Consider the following 17201-nt stretch of genomic DNA (forward strand, 5'->3'; position numbering starts at 1 on the left):
GAAAAAGTTCCAGGAAGACTGTATAATGATTTTCCGAGGTCACAGTCTATGAGAGGTGGGCCTCAAATAAAGAACTCATCTTATATAAGGTACTTTACACTGCACCATATTTCTACTCACTTTTTGTAAAGGAATCAGAATAGGATTCTTTGAACAGTGTCTCTAGCATATTTAAAAGAGGATTTCATTTGGAATGTTTGATTTAAATAGAATGTTTGCAGAATCCACTAATTGTGTAAAGTCATAGCCATATCAGAGAATTGTAGGGTATATCCAACTACTTAGGCAAGATAGAGAGGATGTGGACACACCCAATGGAGTAAATATCTGTACTTGGAGAACTGATGGAATTACAGGTGCTAACAAATTAAGTTCAGTCTAGCAGTTGAACTTTATGGCAATCTTTGCTTACAGCTCAGGAGAGCAGTTGGCCAAGAGAAGGGAGGCCATAAGACAGAAGTGGAAGGGACTCTGTGCTTCCAGTGCAGGGTGCTTGGGTTCGATCCCTGGTCAGGGAACTAAGATCCCACATGCTGCGTGGCACGGCCAAAAAAAAAAAAAAAGACAGAAGTGGAAACATTTCCAACAAGCAGTTAAGTCCAGCCATGAGGAATATGGGGCAGGTGATATTTGGAAATCCAAACAGGAAGCTGGCTCTGGAGTCTGTCCTCTAGTGGCCAAGCCCAGCCAGAGAATTTGGGCCTGGGGCAGTGTTCCAATTCCGGGTAGGAGCCTGGCAAGAGAAAGGCTAGTCCTTACTCCTAGGAAGGATCTGGGGGTCGAGGCAGGCTGCCAGACAGGAACTTGGGAACAGTAGTACCCACAGGGGATCTTATGTTTGGGAATTAGGCAGAAGCCCAATTTGCAGAATCAGGACACTGCCTCCAGGCAGACTGGTGGGGAGTGTGACTTGGGGCTGAGTGGTGGAGAGTGAGGCTGGACTGGGTTTGGTACCCCTGCCATAGGATGATCCAGGAACAGGGCTGAGCCTCCTAGTGGGAATCAAGAACAGGTCCTTGCTGGAGATGGAGAGAGAGAGGCAAAACTGGGACTGGCTGTTGGGGGTCCCTGTTTACCATCCTCCCTTATGTCCACTTTAGGATGACTTATGCTAGTTATCACTTTCATCATTCATCAGCAACTAAGACCCTGCACAGATGGGAGGACACTCTCAAGTGGATCAACTAGTGATATCTGGGGAGGGAGAAGAGACTGAAATGAACTCCTCATGAAGTTCAGAGCTTTTATTTGTTCATCTTACATATGTCTTCCAATGCACTAAGCAAACGGGTGATGGAAAGTGTTATTTCCTGATGGGAACACGAGTGGAAATTGGAATTGATGCACTCCCAGTACTCAGACCCGCCCCTGCATGGCATGGCATCAAAGGAGGCTCGCTGAGGTCTTTAGCTCTCCCAAACCCTCCACTAACACTGCCCAAGCATCTCAAGTTAACAATCTAAGGAAAAAGTGAGTTTGCCATGCAAATGCAACTTTAAAATAAGTCGCCCAGCTTCCAGCTCGATCTCTGTTCTAATACAGGTGTTTAGGGGTTGTCACTGTCTTGTCACTGCCCTCCTGTGCAATGCCCCATGAAACAGCACTTTCTTCCCACGTCTGCCACAGGAACGTCCCTATACCTCTCCTCACACTGGGAACTGAGTGGCTTTTTCTCCCTTTAGTCTTTCTCTGGCCCCAGGACACTTGTCATTGGCTGCCTGCTTTGTTGTTGCTATGTTTGTTTATATCTCATTCATTCTACAGGGGGCACCTAGAAGAGCAGAAGTTCTATACCAGGGGTGCCTGTCGGTTACCTGGGAACACTTCTAGACTCCATGCAGCCTCCCAGGCCAGACCTACCGAATCAGAATCCCTGGGAGTGGAAACACAGCATCTACACTTTTGGCAAGTAGGGTTATGTTGTGCTTGTACTACTTATTCTAAAAAAGGAAAATAAAAAATAAGGTAGATCTATTGTCATGGCAAGCTGTCTATGATACATAAACTGCTAAGTTAAATTATAGAACACTATGTGGAACATAATCCTGTTTTTGTAAAAGCAGAAAATATATATATTTGTGTGTGTGATGTGATGTATTCGAAGGTATTTAATCAAAGAAATCCTTGGACCTGGGATTTTAGCCACTGTTTCCTGTTCCGCTCGGCCACTCACCTCCCAAATCCTTAATGCACTGAAATTAGTTTCAGCCATAGAATCAGATAACTTATATTATGAGTCTACCATGTAAGAGTGATGGAAAATTTGACAAGTTACTGAATTACCTTAAGCATCAGTTTTTCATCTGTGAAATAGAATGCTACTACTACTCTATTCTAGGGGGTGCTTGTAAGGATAAATAAGATAAAGTATACATGCCCAGTCTAGTGTCAGACAAATTATAAGAATATTTTTAAAGGAAAGATTAGTAGAAGTTGAAGATAACTGTACTTGGGAATTTTTTCTTCCCTAAAAACATTTTTATATGGAATACATGTATATATAAATACAAAACATATTTATAAATATTATTTGTATATTTATTCCATATACATACATAAAATTGGAAAAAAGACAATTGAATAATTTTATTTTAGCAGGGAAGGGCAAGATAGGGGTACAGGATTAAGAGATACAAACTGCAATGTATAAAGTAGATAAGCAACAGGGATATGTTGCACAGCACAGGAAAATACAGCCATTATTCTGTAACAACTTTAAATGGAATATAATCTATAAAAATACTGAATCACTATGCTAGACAGCTGAAACTAATATAATATTGTAAATCAACCATACTTCGATAAGAATATATAAATAATAAAATAATTTTATTAATCTTTCTAAAATAAACACAAACAAATTGATTGTTTGGTTGAAGGATATCAGTCTATTAGGACGAGAGCATTCAGAGCAGGCCAGGCTAAGCCAGAGACATCTGAACCCTGGCCACTGAACCTGCCTACCTGGGCCTTGCTGTGGGCACTGCTACCTGCCACCTACAGGTCTGGTCCCAGACTGTGTACTCAGTAACAATAGCTGCATGGCTTTTGGCAGATTGAAGAATCATCCAAATATCCAATTACCTGGGCAAAATACATATGGGAGGGTTAACAAGCTGATAAGAGAAACTCAGCTATGTCCCATGAAATGCATTTGCAGAAACTCATAAAGGTGCTTGAAGAAGCACAAGTTGGTCATTTTTAAGTATCTGACTGCTTGTCATATAGGATGGGAATGACACTGATCTAGTGAAGCCAAGGGAAGGACTAGTATTAACAGGGAGAAGCTGCTGCCTAGTGGTTACGAGTTAGGGCTTCAGTCCTCTTGATTGTGGTGATGGTTTCACAGGTATACACTTGACATATTTTATACTTTATATGCGCTCAGTTTATTGTAATCCAATTATACGTCAATAAAGTAAAAAGCATGTGAGCCTTTATGTCCAGTGGTTTGGCTCCAATTATTGCCTTGCCACTTACTATCAGTGTGATCTAAAACAAATTCCTTAACCTCGGGACCTTCAAGATTGCAGAGGAGTAAGACGTGGAGATCATCTTCCTCCCCACAAATACAACAAAAATACATCTACACGTGAAACAACTCCTACAGAACACCTACTGAATGCTGGCAGAAGACCTCAAACTTCCCAAAAGGCAAGAAAATCCCCACATACCTGGGTAGGGCAAAAGAAAAAACAGAGACAAAAGAATAGGGACAGGACCTGAATCTCTGGGAGGGAGCTGTGAAGGAGGAAAAGTTTCCACACACTAGGAAGTCCCTTCACTGGCGGGGACAGGGGGTAGGCAGGGGGAAGCTTCGGAGCCACAGAGGAGTGTACAGCAACAGGACTGCAGAGGGCAAAGCAGAGAGATTCCCGCACAGAGGATCAGTGCCGACCAGAACTCACCAGCCTTAGAGGCTTGTCTGCTCACCCGCCAGGGCGGGTGGGAGCTGGGAGCTGAGGCTCAGGCTTTGGAGGTCAGATCCCAGGGAGAGGACAGGGGTTGGCTGCCTGAACACAGCCAGAAAGGGTCTAGTGTGGCATAGCTAGCCGGGAAGGAGTCTGGGAAAAAATCTGGATCTGCCTAAGAGGCAAGACACCAATGTTTTGGAGTATGTGAGGAGAGGGGATTCCTTCCCCATCTGCCCACAGAAGGCAGAGCACTGCCTAAAGGAGCTCCAAAGACGGGCGCAAGCCATAGCTATCAGCTCGGACCCCAGAGACGGGCGTGAAACGCTAACACTGCTGCTGCAGCCACCAAGAATCCTGTGTGCAAGCACAGGTCACTATCTACACCACCCCCTCCCCGTGAGCCTGTGCAACCTGCCACTGCCAGGTTCCCGTGATCCAGGGACAACTTCCCTGGGAGAACGCACGGCATGCCTCAGGCTGTTGCAACATCACACCAGTCTCTGCCGCCACAGGCTCACCCTGCATTCCAATTATGACTACCGTACCCCTCCCTCCTTGTGACCTGAGTGAGCAAGGGCCCCATGATCAGCCGCTGCTTTAACCCCCTCCTGTCTGGGCGGGGAATAGATGTCTGAGGACAACCTACACACAGAAGTGGGGCCAAAACCAAAGCTGAACCTCAGGAGCCGTGCAAACAAAGAAGAGAAAGGGAAATCTCTCCCAGCAGCCTCAGGAGCAGCGGATTAAATCTCCACAATCAACTTGATATACCCTGCATCTGTGGAATACCTGAATAGACAACGAATCATCCCAAAATTTAGGCGGTGGACTTTGAGAGCAACTGTAGACTTGGGATTTTTTTGTCTGCAACTGATTTGTTTCTGATTTTTATGTTTTAGTTTCGTTTTCAGTGCTTGTTATCATTGGTGGATTTGTTTATTGGTTTGGTTGCTCTCTTCTTTTTCTTTTTATTATTATTATTTTTTTTTACTTATTATTTTAATAACTTTTTTATTCATTATTTTCGTAATTTTTTTTCCTTTCTTTTTTCCTCCATTTTCTTCTGAGCCATGTGGCTGACAGGGTCTTGGTGTTCTGGCCTGGTTCAGGCCTGAACCTCTGAGGTGGGAGAGCCGAGTTCAGGACATTGGACTACTGGAGACCTCCCAGCCCAACATAATATTAGTCGACGAGAGCTCTCCCAGAGATCTCTGTCTCAGCGCTAAAACCCAGCTCCACCCAACGGCCAGCAAGCTGTGGTGCTGGATGCCCAATGCCAAACAACTAGCAAGACAGGAACACAACCCCACCCATTAGCAGAGAAGCTGCCTAAAATCATACTAAGTTCACAGACACCCCAAAACACACCACCAGACGCAGCCCTGCCCACCAGAAAAACAAGATCCAGCCCCACCCAACAGAACACAGGCACCAGTCCCCTCCACCAGGAAGCCTACACAAGCCACTGAACCAACCTCACCCACTGGGGGCAGACACCAAAAACAACGGGAACTATGAACCTGCAGCCTGTGAAAAGGAGACCCCAAACACGGTAACTTAAACAAAACGAGAAGACAGAGAAATATGCAGCCGATGAAGGAACAAAGTAAAAACCCACCAGACCAAACCAGTCTCAGACACCTCTGGGACAACACTAAACGCACCAACATTTGAATTATAGGGGTCCCAGAACAAGAAGAGAAAAAGAAAGGGTCTGAGAAAATATTTGAAGAGATTATAGTTGAAAACTTCCCTAACATGGGAAGGGAAATAGTCAAGTCCAGGAAAGACAGAGAGTCCCACACAGGCTAAATCCAAGGAGAAACACACCAAGATTCATATTAATCAAACTATCAAAAATTAAATACAAAGAAAAAATATTAAAAGCAGCAAGGGAAAAGCAACAAATAACATACAAGGGAATCCCCATAAGGTTAACAGCTGATCTTTCAACAGAAACTCTGAAAGCCAGAAGGGAGTGGCAGGACATATTTAAAGTGATGAAAGGGGAAAACCTACACCCAAGATTACTCTACTCAACAAGGATCTCATTCAGATTTGACAGAGAAATTAAAACCTTTACAGACAAGCAAAAGCTAAGCGAATTCAGCACCACCAAACCAGCTTTACAACAAATGCTAAAGCAACTTCTCTAAGCAGGAAACACAAGAGAAGGAAGAAACCTACAAACACAAACCCAAAACAATTAAGAAAATGGTAATAGGAACATACATATCGATAATTACCTTAAATGTAAATGGATTAAATGCTCCAACCAAAAGACATAGACTGGCTGAAAGGATACAAAAACAAGACCAGTATATATGCTGTCTACAAGAGACCCACTTCAGACCTAGGGACACGTACAGACTGAAACCGAGGGGATGGAAAAGGATATTCCATGCAAATGGAAATCAAAAGAAAGCTGGAGTAGCAATTCTCATATCAGACAAAATAGACTTTAAAATAAGGACTACTACAACAGACAAAGAAGGACACTACATAATGATCATGGGATCAATCCAAGGAGAAGATATAACAATTGTAAATATTTATGCACCCAACATAGGAGTACTTCAATACATAAGACAAATGCTAACAGCCATAAAAGGGGAAATCGACAGTAACAAAATAATAGTAGGAGACTTAAACACCCCACTTTCACCAATGGAAAGATCATCCAAAATGAAAATAAATAAGGAAACACAAGCTTTAAATGACATATTAGAAAAGATGAACTTAATTGATATTTATAGGACATTCCATCCAAAAACAACAGAATACATTTTCTTCTCAAGTGCTCATGGAACATTCTCCAGGATAGATCACATCTTGGGTCACAAATCAAGCCTTGTTAAATTTAAGAAAAGTGAAATCATATCAAGTATCTTTTCTGACCACAACGCTATGAGACTAGGTATCAATGACAGGGAAAAAAGTGTAAAAACTACAAACACATGGAGGCTAAACAATACGCTACTAAATAACCAGGAGATCACTGAAGAAATCAAAGAAGAAATTTAGAAAAATACCGAGAAACAAATGACAATGAAAACACAATGACCCAAAGCCTATGGGATGCAGCAAAAGCTGTTCTAAGAGGGAAGTTTATAGCAATACAATCCTACCTCAAGAAACAAGAAACAGCTCAAATAAACAACCTAACCTTACACCTAAAGCAATTAGAGAAAGAAGAACCAAAAAACCCCAAAGTTAGCAGAAGGAAAGAAATCATAAAGATCAGATCAGAAATAAATGAAAAAGAAATGAAGGAACCAGTAGCAAAGATCAATAAAATTAAAAGCTGGTTATTTGAGAAGACAAACAAAATTGATAAATCATTAGCCAGACTCATCAAGAAAAAAAGGGAGAAAACTCAAATCAACAGAATAAGAAATGAAAACGGAGAAGTAACAACTGGCACTGCAAAATACAAAGGATCATGAGAGATTACTACAAGAAACTATATGCCAATAAAATGGACAACTTGGAAGAAACGGACAAATTCTTAGAAAAGCACAACCTTCTGAGACTGAACCAGGAAGAAATAGAAAATATGAACGACCAATCACAGCACTGAAATAGAATTGTGATTAAAAATCTTCCAACATGGGCTTCCCTGGTGGCTCAGCAGTTAAGAATATGCCTGCCAATGCAGGGGACACAGGTTCAAGCCCTGGTCCAGGAAGATCCCACATGCCGTGGAGCAACTAAGCCCGTGAGCCACAACTACTGAGCCTGTGCTCTAGAGCTCACAAGCCACAACTACTGAAATCCACGTGTCTAGAGCCCATGCTCCGCAACAAGAGAGACCACCAGAATGTGAATTCTGCACACCGCAAGGAAGAGTAGCCCCCACTTGCCACAACTGGAGAAACCCCACATGCAGGAACAAAGACTCAACCCAGCCTAAATAATAAAAAGGTGAATTTACTGTATATAAATTATACCTCAATAAACCTGACTTAAAAAAAAGAAATCTTCCAACAAACAAAAGCCCAGGACCAGATGGCTTCACAGGTGAATTCTATCAAAACACATAGAGAAGAGCTAACACCTATCCTTCTCAAACTCTTCCAAAATATAGCAGAGGGATGAACACTCCCAAACTCATTCTACGAGGCCACCATCATCCTGATACCAAAACCAGGCAAAGATGTCACAAAAAAAGAAAACTACAGGCCAATGTCACTGATGAAAATAAATGCAAAAATCCTCAACAAAATACTAGCAAACAGAATCCAACAACAAATTAAAAGGATCATACACCATGATCAAGTGGGGTTTATCCCAGGAATGCAAGGATTCTTCAATATACACAAATCAATCAATGTGTTATGCCATATTAACAAATTGAAGGATAAAAACCATATGATAATCTCAATAGATGCAGAAAAAGCTTTCAACAAAATTCAACAGCCATTTATGATAAAAACCCTCCAGAAAGTAGGCAGAGAGGGAACTTACTTCAACATAATAAAGGCAAACCCACAGCCAACATCATTCTCAACGATGAAAAACTGAAGTCATTTCCTTTAAGATCAGGAACAAGACAAGGTTGCCCACTCTCACCACTGTTATTCCACATAGTTTTGGAACTTTTAGCCACTGCAATCAGAGAAGAAAAAGAAACAAAAGGAATCTAAATCAGAATAGAAGAAGTAAAACTGTCACTGTTTGCAGATGACATGATACTATACATAGTCCTAAAAATGCTACCAGAAAACTACTAGAGCTGATCAATGAATTTGGTAATGTAGCAGGATACAAAATTACTGCACAGAAATCTCTTGTATTCCTATACACTAACAACAAAAGATCAGAAAGAGAAATTAAGGAAACACTCCCATTTACCCATTTACCATTGCAACAAAAAGAATAAAATACCTAGGAGTAAACCTACCTAAGGAGACAAAAGACCTGTACTCAGAAAACTATAAGACACTGATGAAAGAAATTAAAGATGATACAAACAGATGGAGAGATATACCATGTTCTTGGATTGGAAGAATCAACATTGTGAAAATGACTATACTACCCAAAGTAATCTACAGATTCAATGCAATCCTTATCAAACTACCAACGGCATTTTTCACAGAACTAGAACAAAAAATTTCACAAATTGGAAACACAAAAGACCCCGAATAGCCAAAGCAATCTTGAGAAAGAAAAATGGAGCTGGAGGAATCAGGCTCCCTGGCTTCAGACTATACTACAAAGCTACAGTAATCAAGAAAATATGATACTGGCACAAAAATAGAAATATAGATCAATGGAACAGGATAGGAAGTCCAGAGATAAACCCATGCACATATGGTTACCTTATCTTTGGTAAAGGAGGCAAGAATATACAATGGAGAAAAGAAGCCTCTTCAGTAAGTGGTGCTGGGAAAGCTGGACAGCAACATGTAAAAGAATGAAATTAGAACACTCCCTAACACCATACACAAAAATAAACTCAAAATGGATTAAAGACCTAAATGTAAGGCCAGACGCTATAAAACTCTTAGAGTAAAACATAGGCAGAACACTCTATGACATAAATCACAGCAAGATCCTTTTTGACCCACCTCCTAGAGAAATGGAAATAAAACAAAAATAAACAAATGGGACCTAATGAAACTTAAAAGCTTTTATACAGCAAAGGAAACCATAAACAAGACGAAAAGACAACCTTCAGAATGGGAGAAAATATTTGCAAACAAAGCAACTGACAAAGGATTAATCTCCAAAATATACAAACAGCTCATGCAGTTCAATATCAAAAAAAAAAAACAACCCAATCCAAAAATGGCCAGAAGACCTAAATAGACATTTCTCAAAAGAAGATATACAGATTGCCAACAAACACATGAAAGGATGCTCAACATCACTAATCATTTGAGAAATGCAAATCAAAACTACAATGAGGGGCTTCCCTGGTGGCGCAGTGGTTGAGAATCTGCTTGCCAACGCAGGGGATATGGGTTTGAGCCCTGGCCTGGGAAGATCCCACATGCCGCGGAGCAACTAGGCCCGTGAGCCACAACTACTGAGCCTGCGCGTCTGGAGCCTGTGCCCTGCAACAAGAGAGGCCGCGATAGTGAAAGGCCCACGCACCGCGATGAAGAGTGGCCCCCGCTTGCCGCAGCTAGAGAAAGCCCTCGCACGAAACAAAGACCCAACACAGCCAAAAATAAATAAATAAATAAATAATCCTTCCCTCTACTTTAAAAAAAAACAAAAACTACAATGAGGTATCACCTCACTCCAGTAAGAATAGCCATCATCAAAAAATCTACAAACAACAAATGCTGGAGAGGGTGTGGAGAAAAGGGAACCCTCTTGCACTGTTGGTGGGAATGTAAATTGATACAGCCACTATGGAGAACAGTATGGAGATTCCTTAAGAAACTAAAAATAGAACTACCATACAACCCAGCAATGCCACTACTGGGCATATACTCTGAGAAAACCATAATTCAAAAAGAGCTATGTACCACAATGTTCATTGCAGCTCTATTTACAATAGCCAGGACAAGGAAGCAACCCAAATGTCCATCGACAGATGAATGGTTAAAGAAGATGTGGCACATATATATAATGGAATATTACTCAGCCATAAAAGGAAATGAAATTGAGTTATTTGTAGTGAGGTGGATGGACCTAGGGTCTGTCATATAGAGTGAAGTAAGTCAGAAAGAGAAAAACAAATACCATATGCTAACACATATATATGGAATGTAAAATTAAAAAAAATTGTTCTGAAGAACCTAGGGGCAGGACAGGAATAAAGACGCAGACGTAATGAATGGATTTGAGGACAAGGGGAGGGGGAAGGGTAAGCTGGGATGAAGTGAGAGAGTGGCATGGACATATATACGCTACCAAATGTAAAAGAGCTAGCTAGTGGGAAGCAGCCACATAGCACAGGGAGATCAGCTCGGTGCTTTTTGTACACCTAGAGGGGTGGGATAGGGAGGATGGGAGGGAGACGCAAGAAGGAGGGGATATGGGGATATATGTATACCTATAGCTGATTCACTTTGCTATACAGCAGAAACAAACACACCATGTAAAGCAATTATACTCCAATAAAGACGTTAAAAAAAAATTCCTTAACCTCTAATAAATCTCTTGTAGTTGATAAGAAGTCAGGTGAGATAATGCATATAAAGTGCTTAGCACAGAGTCAATGTGGCAAAAATTTGCGTAGGAGCCCCCTAGGGACTTCACAGAAGGCCTCCTGCCAGACCTAGGAGGGCAGATTCAGGGTGGTGGGTTTTCAGGGACTTTGGAAAGGCCATCAGAGAGCACTGCAGAGAGGGAGAATCCCAACCTACTTTTGTCAGCCTCACTGTATAAAGTGGGCAACCCCAGCCTTTTTTTTTTTTTTTTTGGCTGTATGGCATGTGGGATCTAGTTCCCTGGCCAGGGATCAAACCCATGCCTCCTGCTTTGGGAGTGCAGAGTCTTAACTCCTGGACCACCAGGGAAGTCCAACCCCAGCTTTTTAAATGAGCAGAATTCAGAGTCAGGTGATCTTGCCAGGATTTTCTTTGCTTTGATCTTTTTAACCCTTATGATAGAATAGATGGTCTCCAGCTTACACCTTCTCCACAACAGAATATTCCATCCCAATCTGGACAGCAGCTGGCCTACCTCCTTCCTCAAAGCACTGGTGACCCCACTCAGCCTGTATTCTGCCCTCAATAATCTGTGACTTCTCCTGGGTCCACAGCCCCACACTTGATCTGCTGGGGATCCCAGCCCCAGGAAGACATTAGGCATCACAAGAGCCTTGCATCTCTTTCCCTCTAGCCCCACAATGCCACACACGCATATACACACACATGCACGCATACTGACACACTATCGCAGCGTGAGCCCTGGTCACACTTCCATCAGATGCAGTGGTGACATTTGCCTCACCATTTCTTTCCATGGTATTTCTCACCCCTTTAACCCACTCTTTGGAAGGCCTATTGCTAATTTTTTCAATTCCCTTATGCCAAAACCCCATCTCTTACCCCAGATGTCATCGCAAAGCTTAGAGTTGTGGTTCACAATATTTTCAATTCCTATTAAAATATTTAATGACCTGCTTATGTTAAGAATGAAAAGGAGTCTTCTGGAAGATTATTTGTTAATATTTCTCAAGTAGAATATATTTTCAACAATCATACCTAACATTCATTGAATGCTTGCCATGTACCAAACACTGTTGTGAGTGGTTTAATTCATCTGATCTCATTTTCCTGACATCAACTCTCTGGAACACATATTTTTATTATCACCACTTTATTCCATTTCCAGAAATTTTTCCTAAGGGAATAATCTTGGCTATATTCAAAATGTACATATACAAAAATTTATCACAGTATATTTCAAACTGAATATATCCAATATGATGTAATATTACATATCCATGAGATATCAGATTTTTCAGGAATACTTAATAAGATGAAACAGGTAATCAAATATTAAGTGAAAAACAAGATGTAAATTTTTACATGCAACATGAGCCTGATATTATCCATGGATGTGTAGACAAGAAAAAATAAAGGAGAAATACAACAAAAATCTAACAGTAAATATCTCTAAGTTGGAGAATTCGTTCCTTTATTTGCTTGTCTGTATCATCTAATTTTCCACAGTAAACATGCTTTAATGTCATAATCAGAAAAAGTAAATGTTATTAAAAATATTTTTGGCTATAGCATAATTTCTTCAAGTTCTAGTTAACTGCTACTAGAGTCCAAGCCTCTTGCTTGTCTCCAATGAGAACTTTACAGTGTCAACCTCTTTGATGGGGCCCATCTGCTAGCAGTTAATATTATTACCAAAGATAAGGAACTGGAAATGTAATGCAAGTTTATTCCAATTACACAGAAGATATCCAAATAAAAAACCTGTGCACCTCACTTGGTGGCAGGAAATTTATCCTCATTAAGGAGCTACCGAAGCTCCTAAACTGCCCAGAGAAATGGAAAGTTAGCTACCATGCATTAGGCCTTCTCTTTCCTGCCAGAATATTTCCTTCTTACAGTATTTTTCATCTCAGTGATGTTCTTTGTTTATTTCCTCCCCACCAGCCCCTGCCTCTCCAAATCAGATTGGTTCCGGTCCTGTTCAAAGCCTGCCCAGGGTCCTCCAGGAAGGCTCCTCTCCCTCTAATCTTGTGAGCCAGGTCAGGACAGACCATCTGAGGTTCTGGGTCCATGGTGGCTTCCTCAGTAAATTAGGGGTTCCAGAAGGATCACCACTTTCCTTTGACTGCCAGAGAGCTTCAGCAAACAATTGACTCCAAGACAAATTCTTTCTCTGGTGGGAAACAAAAGTAAAGGCAAAATCTTTCATCCAATTGCAGGGAATAATGTACACTCCTCTTCCACTTTAGCCATTATTTCTGGGCATATTGAAAGGAACATGAATTTGTAGTCACCTCAAATCTGGACGTGAGGTCAGGGTCTACTACTAGCTGGGGGAGATTTTTCATGGCTGTGAAGAAAGCTCATCCATAAAATAGGACTAATAACTTTACAGGGCAGTTGGAAGAATAAAATTATACAAAATGTACAGCTAAGTGAACATAAAGCTAGCACCCTGATCTTTGTTTCTAATACCATTCTCCAACAAAAGGGACCAGGGCTCCTTGGGAAAAAAAAAAAGGCTGATTCCAGGACTAGGGCAGCAAATATGAAAGATGAGCTTGGAGCCTCTTTTAGGGCCAGAAAGGTAAGAAATGTTCACAAAAACAGAACAAAAACAAAGACAAAAAGAACAGTGATGGGGGTATATCAAAAGGGCACTGGAGAAAATGAAAGAGTTCTCAAGGGCCAAAACAGTCTGAGCAACAAAATTTTAAAATTGGATTTGGATTATAACCCAAAGTATAAAATAACTATCCATGAGTCCACACTGATATAAACAAAGGATCGAGTAAATAAATAACTGGGGGAGAAGAGACAAATCTCCTAAGCAGAAGAATCCAAATAATGTGTGTAGATACTGCCCCCTCCAGGAGGGTTACATAACTCCCTACTCCTTAAGTGTGGGCTGCTCATAGGGACTGCCTTCCACAAAGCACCACATGGGAAGGGGTGGAAAGAGTACTTTGCACTGGAGAAGCCTGACAAACACTAGCCCAGCCAGGTGATCAAGGTCAACATCAACAGTCCTAAATCATGGTGCTAGTACGTACCCTTAATGATGAGATAAGAATGGCACTTTACCTCTGTGATATTCTTCTCTCAAACTCATAATACCAGTCTAATAATGAGAAAAAAAGTTAGCCAGATCCCCGTAGAGGGATAATGTACGAAATACCTGACCAGTAGTCCTCAAAACTGCCCAGGTCAGCAAAACAAAGAAAGTTTGAGAAACTGTCACAGCCAAGAGGAACCTAAGGAGCCATGACAACTACATGTAATGTGGTACCTGGAACAAATAAAGAACATTTGGTTAAAACTAAGAAAACTTGAATAAATTACAGACTTTAGTTACTAATAATGTGTCAATACTGGTTCATTAGTTGTGATAAATGTACCGTACTAATGCCAGATGTTAACAATAGGGGAAGCTGGGTTTGGGACATATGGGAACTCTATAGGATTTTCACAATTTTCCTGCAAATCTAAAACTATTCTAAAATTAAAAGTTCATTCTTCAAAAAGCAGTGTGAATACAATGTGTTTGTTAGAGTAACTGGAAGCTGCTTATTTTAAATATATATCAGCCCAGCCTTTATCACCTCATTAAAATAATTGAAGCCACCTTGATGACAATGTCGGGATTTAGATCTAAATTGATGGTGTAAACTGGCTTGGATTTTCCGGAAAAACCTTGGTTTAGTGGGATAGCTCTGCCCTCTAGTGGATTAATATTTAATCTATATTTTGTGTCAAACAAAGGAAAGCCTTCACGCTCCAAGTTCGACGTTTCAAAGCCTAGATAAGAATCACACTATACTCAGAGCCCTTACCTGTTGGACTGTACCCCACTTTGTTCATATACATAGAACTTTACCCTCCTGAGCTGTCTCTGAAAAAAGGGACATCCACATGAAGGAATCAGCTGATGGGTATGTAAATGGTATGGCTAAGCGGGAAGGCTGTTGGACGATGTAAATAGGAAGCCTTAAAAATATCTATATACCTTTACCCAGTAATTTCACTTTTGGAAATTGTTCCCCAAAAAGTAATTAAAGTTATAGGAAAAGATTTAAACTGTTAAAAAAAATGTTTCATATAACAGTAAAAAATTAGAAACAAAGTAAGTATCTAACAATCAGGGAATTACGGAAGGAAGGAAGGAAAGAAGGAAGGAGGGAAAGAAGGAAGGAAGGAAGGGACGGAGGAAGGAAGGAAGGAAAGAAGGATAGAAGAAATGAAGAAATGGAGGAAAGAAGGAAGGGGAAGGAAAACTATACCCATACAATGGATTTATTATGCAGTCAGTAAAAACATGTCCAAGAATATTTAATGACATGGTTAAACTGCTCATGATAGAATGTTTAGTAAAACTCTGTAACAGTGTGATCAAAACTTTAGGGAATAACGTAGATGACCATATATACACATACACACATAAACAACAATACATATTTCTTAGGTCACAGCGTGCAGAAAATGTAACTTTATTTTTTTTATATCTCAACTTGATTTTTCTTTTATTCCCTCATTTTGCCTGATGGCAGGAAATGAATCTAGTCAACTGAGAGGTAGCTAAGTCACCCTGGGGTATTTCCAAGTACTTTGTATTTAAACAGTTAGTTAAGCATTTCCCCCTTCCCTCTTACTTCCGTTAGATTCCATTCCCCGGATGTTGGTGTCACAGAGTGCAGAAAGACTGGCCTTTCGCTGTCCTCTGTCCCTCACTGGCATCCGCTGAGCCATCATTTGTTTACTTGCTCGTCTGCATTTACTAGGCTTGCCTCCGTTGAGACATCTATGGCTCCACCACGGTTTGTACCTCAGCCTCCTCTCAGCCCTTCTCCACACTTTGGGGTAAATGAAACTCTAGGGTATTTTCCCAAGCCTCCTGGGCCACAGGCAACGTGGGGTCCCTGACTAGGCTTTTCCTGCTTCATCCACTTCTCCACGACTGCTGTGACGTGTCAGTACGCAGGACTTCTCTGTCAATGTCACTGTCCCTTCAGATTTCCCCAGGAGTCAGGATCCAGGTCTCTGCTTGAGGTCCCCAACAGCACTGCTCTGAGACATCTATCAACTCACAAGGTATGGGAGTGTCTCCGGGACCTACACCACACCGAACTCAATCATACTTCCCAAATCTGTCCTTCCTCAGCTGTGAAATGTTTAGCAAATCCATGATAAAGTGGATTTGAAAACTGGATCTTACATCATTCATTCTTCCAAAGTCTATTATTTATAAAATGAAATTTAGCTTTTGTACCCAAAAGTCAGACTTTAAGACTCAGAAATCCTTTTTTGTCTAAGTAAAGTATTTTCTGGGAATTTCAAGTCTGTTTTGAAAACTTAAGTACTGATAATTGTCTCGTTTCTTTCTCTTTGCTTTCCTATTGTAACCTTACACTGAGTGCCCATAGAGAAGTTTTGCTGGTGACTGAACTATCAAAGAAAGGATGGGAGTAAAAAGGAATGAATATATGTACACATAGACACACATATATGCATGCACAGAAGCATACATATTTACATAAAGAATAGAAAAATCAATTCAACAAAAGGTTTTAGTGGTTGTCTATACATTTTCCCCCATATTTCCTAAATGCCTAGAAGGAACATGTTTCATGTCATCAGAAAAAGAAAATGATATATAAAAATAAATCTGTGAACAAGGTCTCTGATACCCATCATCAGCACCCACAGTGAAAGAGGTAGAGGAAGGGACCCAAGCCTTCTGCTGGCCTCACTCAAGAATCTCCTCTCCTCAGCCTCTGTGTTACATGATCGTTGACCCTATTGACCACTCTCTTCTTGAAACCATCTCCTTTCCTCGGCTTTCAGAGCACCAAGCTCTCTTAGCTCTTTTCCTAGCTCTCTCATCTATCTAAAACCTAAACCTCAAGTCTGAGTCTGATGCTGTAATAAGATGAGACATTTGGGGGTCCTGGGAGGGAAACAGGGTAATTTGCATGAAGGAGTAATGTCAAAATTTGTGGCCAGAGGATTGACTGTGGTAATAAAGATGACGACACATTTACTTGAGTCTGACAGGCTCTGTGACTACTTTGACAGATATGGCAGAAGTGACACTGAGGGGTGAGGCTTTAAAACACTGGCAGCTTCCATTTCTGTCAGGAGGAGCCCTTTCTTTAGGAGT

The sequence above is a fragment of the Balaenoptera acutorostrata genome, chromosome 4, assembly GCF_949987535.1.
Source record: "Balaenoptera acutorostrata chromosome 4, mBalAcu1.1, whole genome shotgun sequence".
Classification (NCBI taxonomy): domain Eukaryota; kingdom Metazoa; phylum Chordata; class Mammalia; order Artiodactyla; family Balaenopteridae; genus Balaenoptera; species Balaenoptera acutorostrata.